This window comes from Sus scrofa, chromosome 15 (genome assembly GCF_054392235.1).
Source record: "Sus scrofa isolate SSC_HxYL_T2T_F1_AM1 chromosome 15, Sscrofa_HxYL_maternal_Yorkshire_Landrace_v2.0, whole genome shotgun sequence".
Taxonomy (NCBI): domain Eukaryota; kingdom Metazoa; phylum Chordata; class Mammalia; order Artiodactyla; family Suidae; genus Sus; species Sus scrofa.
Genome location: NC_139397.1, coordinates 68,930,894 through 68,944,598, shown reverse-complemented (window position 1 = coordinate 68,944,598; position 13,705 = coordinate 68,930,894). Strand labels below are relative to the sequence as shown.

The following is a 13,705-nucleotide window of genomic DNA, read 5'->3' as shown; positions in this document are numbered from 1 at the left end:
TCTGCTGTCCTGTGGAACATGGTATTTGAGAGCTGAAAGCAAAGAAGAGGCTTCATCGTGTATAATTCCTGAAGAGCACTTTTTCTAGCACATTTTTCAGATCTTATAGAGAACCAATTTTTTCTTTTTTGAACCAATTTTTTTCTTTTTTGTTTTTCATTTGGGAAGGGCCAAATAGCAAATGCAATAGCAAAGGCTTTTAATTCCCTACATCATAGCTCTGAAACTTCTCTAGCCTTTTTTCTTTTTTAATGGCCACACCTGCAGCATATGAAGGTTTCCACAGCTGTAATCTGTGCCGCACTGCCACAGCGCAGGATCCTTTAACCTACTGCCCCAGGAGTTCCCATCGCGGCTCAGTGGTTAACAAATCCAACTAGGAACCATGAGGTTGCAGGTTCGATCCCTGGTCTTGCTCAGTGGGTTAAGGATCCAGCGTTGCCGTGAGCTATGGCATAGGTCGCAGACGCGGTTCGGGTCCTGCGTTGCTGTGGCTCTGGCGTAGGCTGGCAGCTATAGCTCCGATTAGACCCCTAGCATGGGGACCTCCATATGCCATGGAAGCAGCCCTAGAAAAGGCAAAAAGACAAAAAAAAAAAAAAAAAAAAAAACCAAAAAAAAAAACCCTACTGCACAAAGAGGGGATTGAACCCACACCATAGTGGCCCGAGCCATGGCAGTTGGATTCTTAACCCACAGCTGGAACTCTGAGAACCCATCTTAGTGAATTGAGTAATTTTTGATTCATTCCCCCAAAGTACATTAACAAAGTATATCCTCCCAGAGAAGAGGAATGCAGTAATGACAGCATTTTTTAAATGACTGGTTAAATGTTGTCTGGAGAGACCAGTGTCTGATTTCCTGGTAGCTATCTATGTTACTAACTGGGGAGGGCAGAATAATGCAGTCACCCTTTTATCTGTGTGTGAGAATAAATGGATAGCTTTGACGGACATGGACTAAACACCGTGTTGTGCAGTTTCTCCTAAAGGCCAAAAGTTATATAGCCTCTGTCTCATCTTCATCTACTTTCTTTAGATATGGATGAAAGTTCCATGAATTTTAAAAACACCTCTTATATTTTGTCTGTTCCAAAAAGATACATTAAGTGTCTACTCTTTGATGGGCATTGGGCAAGCTTCTTAAATTTAAAGAAAAACAAGGCCCTTTTCTTAATGAAAATGATGAAAAGTGAAGCAGTTTATTGCACTGCAACAGGATAATTATTTGTGAGTATGATTTACTTTGCGGGGGCAGCACCTGTGGTACACGGAAGTTCCTGGGCCAGGGATGGAAGCCATACAATAGCATGACAGATGCCTGGTCCTTCGCCATTAGGCCACCAAGGAACTCCAATTTATTTTTAATATATAAGTTAAAGTGGTATGAAAATGAACAAGGCCTACTCCATTGACTCGCAGTCTTTCTTCTCTCGTTCAGTAATGGTACTTATCAGCATACTTCCTACTGATCATATGGGTCTGTTAAGAGTTTTAACATTTTTGATTTAACTTCCCAAAGATCATTTTCTTTAGAAACAGTCTTTAGTTTGACAGATAATCGTATAGGTGTTTCAAGTGACTCTGATCAAAATGTAATGATGTTTCACTCCTTTATCTGATAAGATGTCCTGGGTCTTTGATTAGATGGAAGCCTGCAGACGCCTTAGCCCTGCATCTCATTTGTGTATGTGTGTGTGTATGTATGTGTATATATATATTTTTTTACTCTTAAGAAATCTTCACCAGGACCTCTGATGTGGTAATGACAGCACTGACTACAAAGGCAGTCATGACTTCTGATGTCCCTTGTGGACAGTGGGGCCAAGGGCTACTTAAATCCTTCCTGGAGTGAAGTGTTTTCCTTATCCGCTGAGGATGATTGCCTTAACTTGTGTCCTTACCTGTTTTGCCTTCCTGTCAACACAACCATTTCCTTAGTTCCTGTGACTGCAAAGACTACCTCCATAGAGGTAGCTATATGAAAAGACGATGGTGATATTAGAATTAGATAGGCGTCGTTAATAGTGTGAGAGTGCGGTATGCAAATTTATATGACTAATAGTTTAAGATCAGGGTAGCAGCTATTGTAATAAAACCGCATAAGGCTTCTGGCTCATTTGTAACTTAGCGGTAGTTTAAAATATTTTTATTATTTGTGGCTTTTTTCTTGTTAGAACAAGGTACAGACTAAAATGGGGAAAAAAATCCTTACACAATTGTTTTCTCTCTGGTTATATTGCAACATAGGAAAACAAGAAGAAGAAAACTCTTGAGCTTGGACATTCTGTGGACCCAAGAAAAATCATACAAGCTGTGAAGACAGCCTTTATTTGGAGAGCTCGATTTTTCTTGAGTCTTCTCATGTGGAATGTTCAGTAGAAATCCAGTGCAAGCTTAGGATGATGATGTCTTTCGCCTAAGAATAGACCCTTCTTTGAGTATAGAAAGCAGATAAGCTGTCCTACAGGATCCAAATAGCTAGCGGCCTCACCCCCACCCCACCCCCAAACTTGAATAACAACACAGCAATATAATTTTACCGTTTAAAACTTGGCTGACCCAAACATGAACTTTCAAAGAAAACAAGAGTCATTACTAAAAGAGATTCCATTTCTTTCCGGGGCCTAATTTAAGATGACTTTCCAGAACTTTGAAAAAACTTATTCTTCCAGTGGTCACTTAATTGTGAAACAAAATAAACACCACAAGGGAGGCAAGAGCGAGAGTTCTCCATGTTGGGATTCTAAAATCTCACTTTTGGGGGTGGTGGTGACCTTTTTTTTTTTTTTTTTTTTTTCCTTTGTCTCCCTAGAATTGTCATGTTATTTGGAATGATTTATCAGGTTCCATGGGAAGATTATACTCTCCTGTGAATTTTAAGGGTGATGATTTATGAATAACTCTAATTCAGTAAGACTTCATTTCTTAAAATTTGCCCTGTTAAGCCTCTCATAATACTTCTCTATTCTGTGTGCTCTGGTTATTCAGAACCAGTGAGTGATGGTGTCAAGACTTTTTTTTTTTTTTTTTTTTTTTTGGTCTTATTAGGGCCACACCAGCAGCATGTGGAGGTTCCCAGGCTAGGGGTTGAATCAGAGCTGCAGCCGCTGGCCTACACCACAGCAATGCCAGATCTGAGCTGCATCTGCAGCCTACACCACAGCTCACGGCAATGCTGGATCCTTAACCCACTGAGCGAGACCAGGGATCAAACTTGTGTCCTTATGGATTCTAGTCAGATTAGTTTTCGCTGAGCCACAATGGCAACTCCACAGTCAGGACTCTTAAACCTGGACGGCCTGGCTTCTCAGCCCTTGTTGTTGCAGTGAGCCTACCGTTTCTCAATGTGTATACCTTTCCAACCAGTTGGAAACGTCCTAGAGAAATGGGATTGGAAGTCACTTCTTAACATGGCACAGCAGAGAGTCACAGGCTTTACAGTGAGACAGGCCTGGGTTTCAAGCCAGACTTGAACATTGAGGCATTATCTTTGGGCAAAATGAATCTCATTGATCTCCTTGGTAAATCAGGGGTAATCATACCTGCCATTGCAGGATCGTGGGAATGATTACATGAGATAGTGTATGCATAGGAATGAGTCAATTAAGATACAATAGGAGTTTATTTCATGATAGCCGTTCTAATTATAATTGACTCATTGTCATTATTGACTTGACCTAGAACTCCCATGTTCTGATTTTTTGCCATTGTACATGTAAGCCTTGTCATTGTACATGTTATCTAAGTGATGATTTCCAAGAATGAGTTACTTCAAGAATAAAATATCTGAGAAGTCATGAATTTCATGTGGTCCCAAAGCAATGACTTCTATGAGGTGATTGAGCCCATATTTTGTTTGTGGTTTAATATAAATGAAAGTAAAATAAATAAATAAATGAATAAAGGAAAAAAACTGTAACGAGTCCTGCATCACCAGGTCATGTCACTTTTCTAAGCAGTAAAAGGAGGGAGCTGCATGCATTAGATGGTCTGTTAGTTACTTTCTAACTCTGGAATTCTGTGATTGGTATTAAGGCCGGTAATAGAATTCTGGGAGCTTTTAGTATCCTTAACTCTAAGGAAATTAAGTGTATAAAAGACAATTACATGAACCTTTGAAGTAAAGGAGTTACTGTCAATGATCTTTTGTATCCACTAAGAACAGGAAAAGTGCTTGGTGTTTGATTATACTAGATTTTCAAAAATAATTACTCCCTCATCTCTCTTACACACACATAATCACATAATTTAGTTCTTCCACATTTAAGTTTTTTCTCTTTGTGAACTATATATGGAATTTCATTTAACCAGCTACTAAAGGCTCTCCTGGGACAGGAAAAGGAAGACATCTCCATCCTTAAGGAATTTTTTTTTTTTGCTTTTGCTCTTTAGGGCTGCACTCATAGCATATGGAAGTTCCCAGGCTAGGGGTCAAATTGAAGCTGTAGCTGCTGGACTATGCCACAGCCGCAGCTATACGGGATCTGAGCTGTGTTTGTGACCTACACCACAGCTCACAGCAATGCTGGACCCTCAGTGGGGTGAGGCCAGGGATCAAACGCACATCCTTATGGATGCTAGTCAGGTTCATAACCTACTGAGCCACAATGGGAACTCCTCCATCCTTAAGGACTTTATAATCTAAGCAAAGCTGAATGATAAAAAAATTTTTTTTAATTCGTAAGTTCAAAGTCTTCGCTGTAACTTAAATTCTGTTCTTATCAATAATCCTTATGGGGCAATGGGTACTGCGTTGGTGATGTACACATATAACTGTGGGAACTTAAGGAGACAGCACTCAGTGGAGATGTGTGCACTGTCTCTGTGTGTCTGTGTGTGTGGTGGTGCAGTGATGAGTTAAGGAAGACTCTACATCATGAATAATCTTGAAGAGGTTTCAAAGGTAAGTTGGAGACTGGGAGAAAAAGAAACAGTCTTTGGTTTGCAATATATTGATTCCAGATAGGAAAAAAAAAATTGGAATATGGATAAATACAGGGAAGGGACAACACTCTTCTTGACATTGCCTTAAATCTTTTCTTTGAATTTGGTTATAGGCAATAATTATCCCCATTCTTCCTTTGAAGAAAATAATTATTCATGGTAAAACAGGTTACCCTGGAGAATAGAAAGTTCCTGGCACCAGAAAATGTTTAGAGGTTCGGAAAAGTAATTACTCCAGCCTCCCTTTCAAGTCGGGCTCTCTTTTCCCTTTTCTGAACCTTTAAACATTGCCTGCTGCCAGGAGCTTGCTAGTCTCCAAGGTAGCCCATTTTAGTATGGGCATTTCCAGTGGTTCTAGGGGTTATATACCCCTGGAACTGGGACCTCGTGCTCTATACTCTTCCTGCATAGTTGGATGATGGCATCATTAACCTGTTCTTTGTACAGGACAGCTCTAAACATATTTTAAATGTGCTGTCAGATTTCTCCCGAACCTTGCAGACATGATTGCTCTCCTCTGGGACGTCTTCAGATGGGACTTTGTCCGCTGAGCATGGCCCCTCTCTGCTGAATGTATTGGCATCATTACATTCCTTTGTCGTAACAGTCCTGTCACTGAGGACTACCTTAGTTTTCTTAGCACATGTCACCCTGTTTCCCTGCCTCTCCAAGGCCAGGGTATGTGGTTTGCCACTGCTTGTTGGTGCCTTTGCATTCTCTCATGCAGTCACGGTCTGCTTGTGTTTTCATTTTCAAAAAAAAGATGGAATCATTGTGTTGAATTCATAGTTGGATTTTGTACTAGCAGAGATCCTTGCTTGTGGGATTGATGTTTCTTAAACATTTGAATCGAATAAATAACGAACCTTTAAATGTTTACAGTCCTTGTCATGTGTAGCAATTTGACCTGGAGTTGACAGGATTATAGGTCAAACATTAAAACTGATCTTATCAAAGCCTGCCATTTGGATAAACAAGTTCATTTCAGAAGAATTTTGTATTGAACTCTGAGTGCTTTTTTTTTTTTTTAAATTGTTGTTTTTACTTAGATGATTTATCTATTATGGAAGTTTGTCTTTGAGCACAACTTTAGATATTTATTTGCTTATTATTCATTCCCATCTTCCTCTTTCCGTGCTGATAAATGGCCTAGTGGCTTTTAGTAAAATAACAGCTAATCAACAGTGTTCTCTAAATAACAGACTGTAAAATTTCTGAGCCAACTGCTTCTTCTTTCCAAGTTTTAGGATGGTTGTTATAACATTTATCAGATACAGAGCGTATAAGTATATTTGCCCCTTGTGTCATACCTATGTGGTGCACGTAGACTGTCAGTAAGTGGAACCAGAAGTTGATGATGGTCATTACAAGGGGGTAAGGAAGATTATAGCAGCCAAGATGCATTTTACCTGAAACGTCTAAGTGACTTGGTAGAGGAAACACTTGTTTAAGCAAAGGCATTAATTGATTATCTTTCAGAGAGGAATGAGGTTTACCATTTACTTCTGCAATTGGAATTACTTAGTTCTTTATCCTAACACACAGGGGAGGCCGTAAAGGAGAGGCATTTCAAGGACAGACTATACTACTCTACCCTTTTATGTTTTTCTTTCCTTTTGCATTAATGATACATATTAAGAAATAGGCTGCATGTGCCACGATTTGTGTCAGGTTTGTATTTATATACAGAGCTAGAAATAGAAAGATGTGGGCGTATGTGAAATGTTTGTTTGCGGAGGGGGGAAAGATAGGAATTTACTTAAAGTGTCAAAAATACTGATAATGTAATATCTGTGGTTATTTTGACCTTATTTTAGACAATAAGCTGTAATCAGTCACTATACTCAAGAAATAATGTTTGGAGGATAAACTTTATGTGTGCGTCATTTAAAAGCAAATCTCTTTAATCTTAAAGCCAAAAGGAAAGGATGTGTTCTTTCTTCCATGTTTCCTGTTGGATCTTACAGCTGAGTTGGAGGAGTCATGAATTGGCAGGTTCCAAGAAGTTAAAAGTAATTTTGATAGTTCGTAAAGCAAAATCTTTCCTGTGAGAGTCCTTTTTCAGGGTAGCATAATGATGTAGGGCATTGATTCATGGTTTACCAGGAATCTTAAAGGACCTAAGAGAACCTTAAATAGGCTGACTTGCAGTATCTCAAAAATGGAATGCTATGAGAGATCTTTTTATGTTCTGAAGATCTGTTTTTTAAAAGTTATGAGAAAAGTTCTTCCTTAGAGTTAATTAATATCCCATTCGTTTCTCTCGTGCTAATTGTTTATTTTTCTTTCTTTCTTTCTTTTTTTTTTTTTTTTTTTTGTCTTTTTGCCTTTTCTAGGGCCACTCCCGCGGCATATGGAGGTTCCCAGGCTAGGGGTCCAGTTGGAGCTGCAGCTGCCAGCCTATGCCAGATCCACAGCAACTTGGGATCTGAGCCGCGTCTTCGACCTACACCACAGCTCACGGCAACGCCAGATCCTCAACCCACTGAGCAAGGCCAGGGATCGAACCTGCAACCTCACTGTTCCTAGTTGGATTCGTTAACCACTGAGCCACGACAGGAACTTCTAATTGTTTCTTTTTTATAGAACTTAAAAAATTTGTGGTTAAAAAAAAAAAACAAAAACAAAAACAGGGAGTTCCCCTTGTGGCGTAGCGGAAATGAATCCAACTAGGAACCACAAGGTTGTGGGTTCGATCCCTGGCCTTTCTGAGTGGGTTAAGCATCCAGCGTTGCTATGAGCTATGGTGTAGGTTGCAGGCGCTGCTCAGATCCTATGTGGCTGTAGCTTTGGCCAGCAGCTGTAGCTCTGATTGGATCCCTAGCTTGGGAACCTCCATATATCTGTGGGTATGACTATAAAAAACAAAAACAAAAGACAAAAAAACCCCAAAAACCATGAAATTGACATCTTAACCATGTTTAAGTGTACAGGTCAAAAATAAGTATATTCACCTTGTTGTGCAAGAGATCTCCAGGATTTTTTTCTTAGAAATCTGATATTCTAGGAGTTTCCCATGGTGCAGCAGAAAACGAATTGGATTGGTATCCATGAGGGTTCGATCCCTGGCCTCGCTCAGTGGGTCAGGGATCTAGTGTTGCTGTGAGCTGTGGTGTAGCTCGAAGATGGGACTCAGATCCCGCATCGCTGTGGCTGTGGTGTTGGCCGGCAGCTGTAGTGTCACTTCAGCCCCTACCTAGCCTGGGAACTTCCACATGCTGTGGGTGCGGCCCTAGAAAGCAAAAAAAAAAAAAAAAAAAAAAAAAAATCTGATACTCTAATCCATTAAATAGCAACTCCCCATTTCTACCTCCCTCCAGCCCTTGGCAGCCACCATTCTACTTTTTGTTTCTAAGTATTTGTCTGCTTGTGATAATCTTATATAAGTGGAGTCGTACAGTATGTCTTCTTGTGACTGGCCTATGTCACTTAGCATCATATCCTCAGGTTTATCCATGTTGTAGCCTGTGTCAGAATTCCCTTCCTTTTAAATGCTGAGTAATATTCCGTTGTATGTACAGCCCACATTATTTTCACTCATTTGTTGAGGGGCATTTGGGTTGCTTCCATCTGCTGGATATTGTGGATTATGGGTGTGCACATGTCTTTACAAGATCCTGCTGTCAGTTCTTTGGGGTATGTACCCAGAAGTCAGATAGCTGGATCATATGGTAATTCTTTACTTTTTTTGAGGAACTGCTGTACTGTTTTCTGTAGCAGCTGCACCGTTCTGCACTCCTACTAACAGTGAAGAAGCAGTCTAGTTTTTTAGAATTCTTGGCAACGCTTGTTTTGTTTTGTTTTTTTCCTATGTTGTCAACTTCTCATACTAGCCATAATGATCAAATAATTTTTGATTGCTTGAGGAGATCTGTGTGTAGTTTAAAAAGCTACGGTTTTAAATTGTTCTTGCACTTGCTTTTAATAGGTCTGGTGCAGAGTATTGTTTGTTCTTGGTTTTCAACAAAGCTTGTAGGGGAATTTTTAAACAAGGCAGAAAAAGCAGTGGAACATTAATGGTAGCTAAAACTGCAAATCTCAAACTTGGTAAAAGTTTTATACTGATAGAAAAAAAGTAGAGTTCAGTAGAGCAGATTGTGGGGAAAGCATTATTCATGTCATAAGAGTTTACAAATAACAGGTGTACATAGTGCACCAGGATCTTTCTTGCCCATTAATGGAAATGTTCCAAAGACTGAGCAGTCTAGAAAGATGGATAACGTGGGTCTCTTCAGCACTCCAGTGCTTCACTTTTTCCATCATAATGTCTAGTTTCTGTCCTTTTTTATTACAGAGCCTAGGTAGTGTCAACATTCTCTCCTTGCTGTTAAATCTGAAAAATAAACCCTCCAAAAATGGGGAGGGGGAATCAGTATTTTTTTTTTTTTCTTGTATCCTCTTAGCAGTCATATCAGAAATAACCTGATCTGGAGTTCCCGACATGGTGCAGTGGTTAACGAATCCGACTAGGAACCATGAGGTTGCGGGTTCAGTCCCTGCCCTTGCTCAGTGGGTTAAGGATCTGGCGTTGCCGTGAGCTGTGGTATAGGTTGCAGATGCGGCTCGGATCCTGCGTTGCTGTGGCTCTGGAGTAGGCCGGTGGCTACAGCTCCGATTAGACCCCTAGCCTGGGAATCTCCATATGCCGCGGAAGCGGCCCAAGAAATAGCAAAAAGACAAAAAAAAAAAAAAAAAAAAGAAAGAAATAACCTGATCTGCCTCCTACAGACTACATATATTAGAGAAACAAGTAAACTTGGATAGAAAAACATGGGGTATTTCTGAACTAAGAACAAGTACCAACCTAATTTTAAACAGTATGTTTTTGGACCTTTAGTGTGTCAGATGTTTTCCTCTGGTGATAGAGGCATAATTAAGCCAAAATATGAAATAAAATACTTGAGATTCTTCACACTTCATTTTCTCATTCTCCACATTTCCACATCCTCATCTCTTTTCTTACTTTGCCTGTCATTTTATACCACTCCTCTGTCCCTCCAAGGGTTTCAACCCACATCCTGCCTCCCCTGACTGGCACCTCCTGACTGCGCCTTGGGTGGCACTGTATTGTATTGTTTCTCTAAACATTCCTGGCCAGTCGCAGCCTTCTCCATCTTAATGACATTCTCCCCACCCCTGCTTTTTTCCTGGAAGGCTTCCTGTTTGCTGAAGATGGGGCCCCTTAGGCCCTCAGCTCCCGATCTGCCTTTCTCTTCCTTCGACTGATGTGCATTGCCAAGCAGAGTGATCAGCACGTCTGCACCGAGTTGTCCATTCAGCCGGAAACTGTGTCAGGTGCTCAGCTGCACTTCCTGTTGAGCCTCCCCCTGCCCCCGCTCCGGAAGCCATCTCTATATGGGGTCAGAGGGCACAGACTGGGCTTGAGGCCCAGCTCATTGTCAGCAGTGGGAGGTCAGCAGGTACAAAAATCTGTGAACTCCTAACAAAGGTCTGGATGGCATTTCCAGTGATATTAGTGACTGAATTAGGGATTCCATGGAAAGGTATAGACAGAATTGGTGGTTAGTTCTCACCACTTGGTGGTATGACCCTTTTTTTTTAATTTTAAAAAGTTGTTATTAGGAGGGGGAGGGAGTGGGATGGACTGGGAGTCTAGGGTTAATAGATTGTAACTATTGCATTTGGAATGGATAAGCAGTGAGAATCTGCTGTATAGCACAGGGAACTATATCTAGTCACTTATGATGGAGAGTAATGTGAGAAAAAGAATGTATATATGTGTGATTGGGACACTTTGCTGTACAGTAGGAATTGACAGAGCACTGTAAACCAACTTTAATGGAAAAAATAAAAATAATTAAAAACTGTTATTAGAGTTGATTTGCAGTTGATTTACTGTACAGCAAAGTGACTCAGTTATATGTATATATACATCATTTTTAATATTCTTTACTGTTGTCTATGCCAGGAGATTGGATATCATGACTTTTCCCCCTATAATAACTTTTAAACCATGATATTAGTATGTTCCCTGAAACGTCCATTTGTGACAGTAGGAGTGATTGGGAAATAAGCCGGTGCGTAGGCTCCCTTCTCTACTCCACTGGGAATGGCTCCTTAGTACTGAGAAGGGTTGTGACAGCGCCCCTTCAAGCTCCCTGTACCTGTACCCCTAATCTGGAGCAGTGGGCCCTTTGGATGCTGCATGTTTAGAGAATATTGGAATTGGTTTACCCAATGTCTTTTTCCTTAAAATTCAGTTCTTACTCTTGTTCTGAAGCCTAACTCTGGTTTTTAGAAGATTGAGTGTTCTGCATGAATAACTTTGGTGATTATGGCTGGAAAAATCCAAAACCTTATTCATGTGCATGATGTTTTATTTTTTTTTAATTTTTTTTAACTGTAAACATAGATGCTGTATTTAATGCTTAAAATGTAAAAACAACTTCAAGAACACTTTTCACATAAATTCGGAGTTGGCCAAAGCATATACTTAAAAATATGTTTGCTGAATTAAAGTAAAAAAAAAAAAAGACTGCATAGCAAAATGTCCAGACTCTGAACTACCTGATTGAGTTAAAAATCTCAGCTTTAACACTTACCACCATTTTAACCATGGGCAAGTTTCTTAACTGTGTGTCTTCATTTGCAAACTAACGCCTATCTCATAGGGTTGTGGTGATGGTGATTGAGTTGATACTAGTCCACACTTCCTTCTTTGAAATCATTGGTACCGATGTGCTTCAGAATCTTTGAGATTTTAAAAGGTAACACAGTATATAACCCAATGATAACATTATACTCCCAGTGAGTTTTAAGGTGGTGCCTAGTAATTAAACACATTATTTCTTCAGTGAAACATAAATAGTTAGACTGGGAAAAATTTAAAACTTGAAAAGAATTAAAAATCAAATAGCTCAATGTCACTTTAGGTCATGTTTTGCCACCCAGTGCATTTGCGTACACAACCTTTCTTCCTCCCTTGGCACACACAACTTTAGGCTTTCAGAGCTTTTAGGTTTTAGAAATGGATTAGGGTTTGTGGATACATACATGGAAAGCATTTGTAAGCACCATATTAATGTTAGTTGTGTGTAAGAACTGAGTTCTTTTCTGTATTTTCTGACCTTTGGCTTGTCATTGTAAGAATAGTTAAATCATTGTGGCTTAAAATGAATATGGTAGGGGGTTCACATAATTATGTAGTTTTCACATATTACTATTTCATTTGGGTTTCAAGTCTACCCCTTTTTCCAACTGTAAAAGAATAAAAAAGCTGAAGAACAAGGTGGAGCAGAGACAGTGTTCTTAACTGCCATTTTGTCTTGCCTACTAGTTGGCTCCTCACTGAACACTTTTTTAAGAACGTTTCCTTCAGAGACCTCAAATTTCTGAAATGTTTTCTTCTGTTTATTTGTGACTTCTGTCTTCATTCACCTCTACTCTTGAGCATGCATTTAAGAACAGAAAGCCACCCTGTAAAAATTAATCTTTTGATCTACTTTGCTGCCAGTGGATCATTTCTGGAACATTTGATGTAGTTTTTTTTTTTTTTAAAAGGCTAGCAACAACAATAACAACAACAACAAAAAGACAAAAAAAAAAAAAAAAAAAAAAAAGATAAAAGGCCACACCTGCAGCACATGGAAGTTTCCAGGCTATGGGGATGAATTGGAACTGCAGATGCAGGCCTGTGCCACAGCAACACTAGACTCAAGCTGCATCTGCAGCCTACACCACAGCTCGCTGCACCCCCGAATCCTTAATCCACTGAGCGGGGCCAGGGATTGAACCCACATCCTCATGGATACTAGTTGGGTTTGTTTCAGTGTAGCTACAACGGGAACTCTGTTGTAGAAATATTTTTAGAAGTAACTTAAAGCACTCCTTAACTTTTAGCTTTCTTTTCCAAGAGTGGAGCCTTATGAGCTTATGACTGGAATTAGTTGTTTTGTATGAATTCATGGTTATATTATGATTGGCTTGAAAGTCTAGCAGTTTGTTTTATCCTATTAAAATCCATTGAAAATCTCTTTCAGCTTATAGAAGAAAATAGAGTTGTAGATTTTTTTAAAAAGATTTTTATTTTTTCCATTATAGTTGATTTACAGTGTTCTATCAATTTCTACTCTACAGCAGAGTGACCCAGTCATACATATATATATTCTTTTTCTCACATTATCCTTCATCATTTTCCATCACAAGTGACTAGATATAGTTCCCTATGCTATACAGCAAGAGTTCTAGATTTTCATTTTTTTTTTTTTTAAACCTAGTATATGTATTTGCCAGTTAAGAGTCTGACCAAAAGGAGAATTTGGAAATGTTTGAAAGAATAATGTATGCTTTTGAAAAGATAAGACAGATACTAGAAGCAGAATCTATGTACTTTATGAAGGGCAAATATAAAATTTTAAAGGAAATGTTATTATCCTTATATCTGTAATAAACACTGACAAAAGTAGCTAAATACATAGGTATTTCGGGAGAATAATCTTTTAATCTGCCGGAGTATATCTATTCTCTGAAGAACTATAAATTCCACTTTTATTTCATTTATAATTTAGTAGTCCATTAGTTGTAAAAATAGCTGATTCTCTGTAGAAGTAAAGCTGATAGTGGAGTTTTTATGTTTTTTAACATTTCTGTATCATTTATCTTTAGTCTGCCTATAAGAATATTCATGTGGGGACTTAGTAAACTGATTTTATTATTTCTTAAAGATGTACCAATATGGCATATTAAAAATAACTTGGAGGAGATACCCTTGTAACTCAGTGGAAATGAATCTAACTAGC

General features: G+C 39.1%; 1 protein-coding gene and 1 long non-coding RNA gene across 16 annotated transcripts in view; one reads left to right on the top strand and one right to left on the bottom strand.

Moving 5' to 3' along the window:
• RBPMS (RNA binding protein, mRNA processing factor) overlaps nt 1–13,705 on the top strand; it is a 186,947-nt gene that overhangs the window by 37,277 nt on the left and 135,965 nt on the right. The gene's annotated exons all lie outside the window — the stretch shown is intronic.
• LOC146395895 (uncharacterized) lies at nt 494–9,652 on the bottom strand. The gene is made up of 2 exons (XR_014829951.1): nt 7,780–9,652; nt 494–7,287 (listed from the first exon to the last, which is right to left on the bottom strand). It is a non-coding gene; the product is annotated as an uncharacterized LOC146395895 (long non-coding RNA).